The sequence below is a fragment of the Hemiscyllium ocellatum genome, unplaced genomic scaffold (assembly GCF_020745735.1).
Source record: "Hemiscyllium ocellatum isolate sHemOce1 unplaced genomic scaffold, sHemOce1.pat.X.cur. scaffold_1171_pat_ctg1, whole genome shotgun sequence".
Classification (NCBI taxonomy): domain Eukaryota; kingdom Metazoa; phylum Chordata; class Chondrichthyes; order Orectolobiformes; family Hemiscylliidae; genus Hemiscyllium; species Hemiscyllium ocellatum.
In genome coordinates, this window is record NW_026867695.1 from 111,760 (window position 1) to 120,082 (window position 8,323).

At 46.5% G+C, this 8,323-nt stretch overlaps 1 long non-coding RNA gene across 2 annotated transcripts in view; it reads right to left on the reverse strand.

Moving 5' to 3' along the window:
• The window catches only part of LOC132809403 (uncharacterized), a 111,714-nt gene extending 105,360 nt beyond the window's left edge, over positions 1 to 6,354 (reverse strand). For both annotated transcript variants that reach the window (XR_009642291.1, XR_009642290.1), the window contains exons 1-2: positions 5,937 to 6,354; positions 5,566 to 5,672 (exon numbers count right to left, since the gene is read on the reverse strand). This is a non-coding gene — a long non-coding RNA (uncharacterized LOC132809403). The remainder of the gene's footprint in view (positions 1 to 5,565; positions 5,673 to 5,936) is intronic.
• Positions 6,355 to 8,323: the final 1,969 nt, after the last annotated feature.

Sequence of the window (8,323 nt, forward strand, 5' to 3'; positions counted from 1 at the left end):
CACTGTGCTGCCAGTGAAGCTGATCACGTGGTTGCTTATAGCCACGCCCCTCATTCACTCCGATTGGTTGGAGGACCGACAGGCACTGCCTGGTCTTCCAGTCCCAGCCCCATCTTCTTATAAGAGGTATAAGAGTGAGGGTTCATTCCTGTTTCTCCTGATGTCAGACATTAACAACAACTACCTGCATTTTATGGAGCCTTTCACACTGACAATTCTCCTAAAGTGGTTCACGAATGCTGATTAAAGAGAACAACTTTAAGATACATATTTAAGGAGGACAGAGGGGGTTAGGAAAGATATTCAAGAGTTTTTTTCTAGATTAGATTACTTACAGTGTGGAAACAGGCCCATTGGCCCAACAAGCCCACACCAACCCTCTAATGAGCAACCCACCCAGACCCAATCCCCTACATCTAACACTACGGGCAATTTAGCATGGCCAATTCACCTAATCTGCACACTTTTGGACTGTGGGAGGAAACCGGAGCACCCGGATGAAACCCACACAGACACGGGGAGAATGTGCAAACTCCACACAGACAGTTGCCTGAAGTGGGAATTGAACGCAGGTCTCTGGCGCTGTGATGTAACAGTGCTAACCACTGTGCCACCCATCTATAGCTCCAATCGTGGAGTGATGTATGTGGGGAACAGCTTACAACGGAGACAGTTAGTGGTTAACCATAGCTTAACAACCTCATGTCCTAGCCCCCTACCCCACACACTAGACCTTGTTCTCACAGCCTGTCATTACACACTACCTATGGTTAGCCACTAATAGTCTCCATTAACAGCTAGTCACCCTCCCCCAGCCAGATCGTTGTCTACTCCTTTATCTAACCGTTCTTCTCGCTCTATCCCTACCTACCCTTTACTCCTTACATCCTCCCTAAACCCTACCTTCTGCATATAAACCAACATTTGCTCACACAGTAACATCAGCTGTGAGGAAGGGACACCGGATCTGAAACGTTAACTCTGATTTCTCGTCACAGATGCTGCCAGACCTGCTGAGCTTCTCCAGACCCTCCTGGTTGTTGTTTCTGATTTACAGCATCTGCAGTTCTTTTGGTTTTAATTTACTGGGAGTTTATAATTCAGGTCCAACAGCCTCTGTCCCAGTCTCTGCTGTCTATCCCACCCACCCCCAGTGACACTGCACCTGCACAGCTCATGGACAGGTGTCGTCTTGCTGGCCACACCCCTCATGCACTCCCATTGGCTGCAGGAACACAGAGACTCTCCTCCCATTGGTCTGGAGCTGCCATCAATCAAGCCATCCCCCATTGAGGTGAGTGGTGGGCTCCCCTCTCTCTGCCTTGGGATGAGCTTCACACTTCACAGTGAATGGGGCAGTATCACAGAGCACAGGGGCTGGGGGCTATTCAGCCCATTGAGGCTGTATGCTCTCCCTCTGGAGATGCTGCAAATCCGTCCCAACTCCCCTCGCATTTACCCACAGCCTCCCAATCTTTCCGTAAAAAGTAAAATTGCAAATCTGTTTGAGAACACCTGCTGAATCTGTGTCCACCCGCTGTTCAGACTGTTCCAGATGCTCAGAATGTACTCAGTAAAATATAGGTCACATATTCACATTATTTTCCATTTAAATTAAGGTAGTTACTAATATTGTGGCATTGTTAACAATTCCCCTCTCTCTGCAAATTGAAATATCCTAGAAACAAATCTGCACCTGGTCGCAATCACTGCTTAACCTTCTCAGATCCAAGAATTATCTGTGCTGAGATGTACAGCTGAGAAACATTGGACCAATTCGCCCATGCCAACTAGGAATCCTAAACTAACGGAGTCCCACTTGCCGGATATTGGTCTGAATTCCTCAAAACCCTTCCTAATCACGTACCCAATCGGATGCCTTTTCAATGTTGTAATTGTATCAGTCTCCACTACTCCATCTGGGAGCTCATTCCATCCACACAACACACTCAGCTTGAAAACGTTGCCCCTTTGATCCCTTTTAAATCTTTTGCCCTCTCAACTTAAACCCACGTGGTCTTGTTTTGGACTCACCTAACCTGGGGGAAAAAAGACCCCAGCTGTTCACCATATCCACACCCCTCGTGATTTTATAAATCTCCCAAACGTCACCTCTCAGTCTTTGATTCTCAAAGGAAATTAACCCCAGCCTATTTAGCCTCTGTGTAGCCCAAATCCTCCAACTGTAGCAAATCTTTGTAAATCTTGTCTGAACCATTTCAAGTTTCACAACATCCTTCTCAGAACAGGAAAATTCGAACTGAAAACGGAATTCCTGAAATGGCTTTATCATAGAACAAAGAACATAGAAAAATACAGCGCAGTACAGGCTCTTTGGCCCTCGATGTTGCACCGACCCAAACCCACCTACCCTACACGAGCCCACTATCCTACATTTGCCTATCCAATGCCCGTTTAAATGCCCATAAAAAGGGAGAGTCCACCATTGCTACTGGCAGGGCATTCCATGAACTCACGACTCGCTGACTAAAGAATCTACCCCTAACATCTGTCCTATACCTACCTCCCCTTAATTTAAAGCTATGCCCCCTCTTAATAGCTGACTCCATACGTGGAAAAAGATTCTCATTGTCAAATGTCCTATCCAGCCACAATATGACGTCCCAGCTTCTGTATTCAATGCATTGACCAATAAATATAAGCATGCCAAACACCACCTTCACTACCTGTCAACCTGCGACTCTACATTCAAGGAACAATGTACCTCTTTTTTCAGCAACACTCCCCAGGAACTTACCATTAAATACATTAAGTCCTGTCCTGATTTGCCTTACCAAAATGCAGCAGCTCACATTTGTCTAAATTGAACTCCATCTGCCATTCCTCACTCGAATGGCCCATCTGATCAAGATCCTGTTGTATTCTAAACTAACCTTCTTCACTGTCCACTCCACCTACAATTTTGTATTTTCTGTAAACCTACTTCATATATTCACATCAAAGTCATTTATTTAAGGACCCAATATCCATTCCTGCAGCACACTGCTTCTCAGAGGCTTCCAGTCCACAAAGCAACCCTTCATCACCACCCACTGTCTCCTACCTTCAAGCCTGTTTTGTATCCAAATAGATAGTTCTCCCTGCATTCCATGTTATCTAACCTTGCTAACCAGTCTGCTCTGTGGAACCTTGTTCAATGCCCATACAGACAATGTCCACAGTCTGTCTTCATCAATCTTCCTAGCACTTCTTCAAAAAAAACCTCAATCAGGTTAGAGTGACAATTTCCCACGCACAAAGATATGCTGACTCTCTAATCGTTCCTTGTCTTTCCAAATACATGTAAATCCTGTCCCTCAGAATCCCTTCCAACAACTTGCCTGCCACTGCCTTCAGGCTCACTGTTCTCGTGTTCCTTGGCCTTTTGTTACCACCTTTTTATAAAAAAAATGGCACCCGTCTTCCAGCACCTCACCTGTCACGGACGATAATACCAATATGTCAGGGAGGGGCCCAGCAATCACTTCCCGAGCTTCCCACAAATTTCTGGAATACACCTGATCGGGTCCCAAGGCTTTATCCACCTTTAAGACATCCTGAAACTCCTCCTCTGTAACAGACACTTTTCATGTTCTCACTATTCTTTTATCCAAGCTCTCTAGCTTCCACATCCTTCTCCAGTGAAAAAAAGACATGAAATATTAGAGGTGCGAGGTAGGAGCGAAGGACTTCTGGGAAGGTGAGTCTAACTCAGTAGCTGATGGAGTAGCTCAGACTGAGCTGTCTCAGTCCTCAAGGACAGAACTGTTCAAATGGGGTTTGCAGCAGCTGGTGAGGGAACCAGCAAGAGGGAAAAAGATACTACATCTTATCGTTATGAATCTACCAGCTGCAAATGCATCTGTCCATGACAGTATCAGTAAGAGCGACCATCACACAGTCCTTTTGGAAACAAATACTCACCTTAAAGTTGAGAAAAACCTCCCTTGTGCTGAGAGGTACTATCACCGTGCTAAATGGGACAGATTTAGGAACTCAAACTGGATCTCTCTGAGGCACTGTGGGATAACAGCAGCAACAGAACTGTACTCAAGCCCAATCTGTAATCTCATGGATTTGTACATCCTGCACTTACCCATCACAATGGACAGGAAAGGAGGGCATGCCCTGAGCAGCACCAGGCATACCTAAAAATGAAGTACCAACCTGGTGAAGCTACCAAGCAGGACTATCTGCATTTCAAACAGCATCAGCAGCAAGCAACAGAGCTAAGTGATCCTACATCCAATGGAGTGGATCAGGGCTCTGCAGTTGTGCCACACCCAGTTGTGAATGGTAATGGACAATTAAACAACTAGTTGCAGGAAACACTGCAGATATCCCCACCCTTACTGATGGAGGGGTCTCACACATCCATGCAAAAGATAAGATGACAGCATTTGCAGCAATTTTCAGCCAGATGCAAAGTGGGATGATCCATCTCAGCCTTCTCCAGTGGTTCCTAACATCACAGATGTGAGCTTTAAGCCAGTTCAATCTAGTTTGAATAATATCAACAAAATGGTTAAGTAGTGTAAAGGCCTAGGGTCCTGCTAACATTCTGGCAATAATACTGATAGCTTGTGCTCCAGAACTTGCCACCCACCAAGCCACGTACTGCTCCAGCACTGGAATCTACCAACAATGTGGAACATTGCCCAGTGATGTTCAAATAAAAACACAGGGCAAATCCAATCCAGGCAATTTCCCTCCATCAGTCCAACTCGATCAGCAGTAAAGTGATGGAAGTAGTCATTAGCAGGATGACCAAGCAGCAGCTGCTCAGCAACAGCCAGCTGAGTGACACTCATTTTAGGCTCCACCAGGGCCACTCAGCTCCCGATTGTGTTACTGCCCTGATTCACAACCTGACAACCAGCTGAATCCCAGAGGTGAGGTGAGGGGGACAGCCCAGTCCCACTCCAACACCACTATTTCTAGCTGATTCTATCCTTGTCTCAGCTCATATACTGAAACTCTCATCCATTGAGTGTTATCTCCAGATTTAATTATCCAAACACACTCCTAGCCAACCTCCCAAATTCAACCTCCCTGTAATCTCAAGAAAAATTGAAAACTGTCGCCCATGTGCTCACTTCTCCCAAAACATGTTGATCCATCAAAAGGCTCCTATTCATAAGCAACAACAATTTAGAAAACTCACTCTTTATATAATTCCTGGCTGTGATCATCCCTAGCTCCCTTCACCACACATCCTTTGAGACCTCGACAACCCATTTTCTTCGAGACTCCCAATGATTTGTTAATTCATTACTTCAATTGTTTTGCTGATTCTACAGTTGCGACAGCAGCATGGTCTGGAATTTGCAGACAAAACCTCACAGGTCTGCTTTCCACTTTTAAGACATCCCTCAAAACCTACTTTTTGGCAATGCTTTTGATCACCTGACCTAATATCTCCATCTCTGGCCTTATATCTAAAGTTCTCAATAGTATTTTTGTGAAATTATAAGCATGATAATAAAATTACAAACTGTTCTTGATTTGGACATTATCTTCAAATCATCACTGTTGCTGTAATGAATAATCTGTATTGTCTCTTACCCAACCACATTGTGGGAGCACCTTCACCACACAAACTGCAGCTGTACAAGAAAGTCAAACATCACCCTCTCCCCAGGCAACAGGGCTTTGGCATTAATCACTGGGATCTGTGGAAGGAGAAACACAGTTGATGTTTCAGGGAGTGCAAACCGGATTACAGGGAATGAAAATGGTGCAGAATTTGATAGTCAGAAATGGAAGGAAAATACACTTGCTTATTGGAATAAAGAATTCTTGACTGTCAAAAATATTCAAGATAGAAGTAATCTGATAATAGAGCAGCACATGGTCAGGGGCTGGGCCACAGTGAAAAACTCATTTACAAAGGGTCTATAACAGTAATAATACAGTATTAAACAGACCAAACATACCCCCATGGTTGGAGACTGATGAAGCTAGACATTGACAAAGTGGTCCTGAGGGAGCCCAGAGGTGAATCAGAGCAGGATTGGCTGCTGTCATCACAATGACTCTGTACCAGAGAGAGGCTGCACATGCGCCTGGCTGCACCTTGCCCCCTACAAAGATGGCGGCTCCGCACGTGTCCAGTGAATCGTTGACCCGAATAAAGATGGCGGCGCTCACTCAGGCCTGCAGCCGCTGAGGCAAATCCCCATTTACTGCAAACACGGGACTGGGACGTTCACATTTGTGTTTTCCGACGTGCACAGTTTTTTTATAAAACCTTTCAGCTCATAGCAACACAGTTTTTCTCCCGTTTCCTTGTTTATTTCTTTTTTACCGTATCCTTTCGCTCCATAACTTCCCGAGCTTTAATTACAGCGACTCTGTGACGGGCGCGAGGGTGATCACATGGTTTACTTTAGCTCCGCCCCTCATTGACTGTGATTGGTTGGAGGATCAACCTCCTGCTAGGTCCTCCAGCTCCGCCCACCGTCCTTTCATTGGTCCGGTGCTGACATCAATCACCCGGGATCACTGTTGGTTGGAGCATGCGCAGTGTGTCCTGCTTGTGCTGAGATGTTGGGTCATGTGATGGGAGGTAACAACAATGACTGCAGATGCTGGAACCCAGATTCTGGGTCAGTGGTGCTGGAGGAGCACAGCAGTTCATGCAGCATCCAAAGGGCAGAGAAAAAGCCCTTCATCAGGAATAAAGGCAGTGAGCCTGAAGCGTGGAGAGATAAGCGAGAGGAGGGTGGGGAGAAAGTAGCATAGAGTCCAATGGGTGAGTGGGGGAGAGGATGGAGGTGACAGGTCAGGGAGGAGAGGGTGGAGTGGATAGGTGGGAAAGAAGACAGGCAGGTGGGGCAAGGCCGGACAAGTCATGGGGACAGTGCTGAGCTGGAAGTTTGAACTAGGGTGAGGTGGGGGAAGGGGAAATGAGGAAACTGTTGAAGTCCACATTGATGCCCTGGGGTTGAAGTGTTCCGAGGCGGAAGATGAGGTGTTCTTCCTCCAGGCATCTGGTGGTGAGGGAGCGGTGGTGAAGGAGGCCCAGGACCTCCATGTCCTCGGCAGAGTGGGAGGGGGAGTTGAAATGTTGGGCCACGGGGCAGTGTGATGGATTTGTTGCGGTGTCCTGGAGATGTTCCCTGAAGCACTCTGCTAGGAGGCTCCCCCAGTCTCCCCAGTGTAGAGGAGACCACATCGGGAGCAACGTACACAATAAATGAAATTAGTGGATGTGCAGGTAAAATTTTCATGGATGTGGAAGGCTCCTTTAGGGCCTTGGTTAGAGGTGAGCGAGGAGGTGTGGGCACAGGTTTTACAGTTCCTGTGGTGGCAGGGGAAAGTGCCAGGATGGGAGGGTGGGTATAGGGGGCGTGGACCTGACCCGATAGTCACGGAGGGAATGGTCTATGCGGAAGGCGGGAAGGGGTGGGGAGGGAAATATATCCCTGGTGGTGGGATCTTTTTGGGGGTGTCGGAAATGTTGGTGGATAATTTGGTTTATGCGAAGGTTTATCGGGTGGAAGGTGAGCCCCAGGGGCGTTCTGTCCTTGTTACGGTTGGAGGGGTGGGGTGTGGAGGGCGGAGGTGAGGAATGTGGATGAGATGTGTTGGAGGGCATTTTTAACTACGTTGGAAGGGAAATTGCGGTCTCTAAAAAAGGAGGACATCTGGTGTGTTCTCTGGTGGAACTGGTCCTCCTGGGAGCAGATACGTCGGAGGTGGAGGAATTGGAAAACGGGATGGCATTTTTGCAAGAGGTAGGATGGTTTGAGAGTTTACTGAGGGTAAGAATTCCCTTTGCGTGAGCTCTGCAGTAGATTTCCTTTATTCATGGAGGGAATTGCCTTCCTACTCATGACTGTATAGCTGTGATTGATGAAATAATGCCATCTGAATTAGCACAAAAACACCCCATTTTCACAACATCTAAAATCTTTAGCACATTGTATCACGCTGTTCTTTGGAGACAAAAAAATATGACATGGAGCCTCAAGGAATCGGAGCAGGTGTAGGCAATTCATCGCTTTCAACTTGTTCCCCCATTCTATCAGATCATGGCTGGGCCAACCCAGGCCTCAACACCTCTTTTATGCTTGATCCCCATAGCCCTCAACTGCTCAATATTTCAAACATCTATCTGCCTTCTTTTAAAATAATTTGAGATAGAATCATAGATTCCCTACTGTGTGGAAACAGGCCCTTCAGCCCAACAAGCCAGAACAACCCTCCGAAGAGTAACCCAACCATTCCCCTCCCACATTTAACTTCCACTAAAGTTTGGGTGAGAAAATTCTAGCCATTCACTGAGAGAAAAAAATCTTGACTTTTTCTAAAATGAATG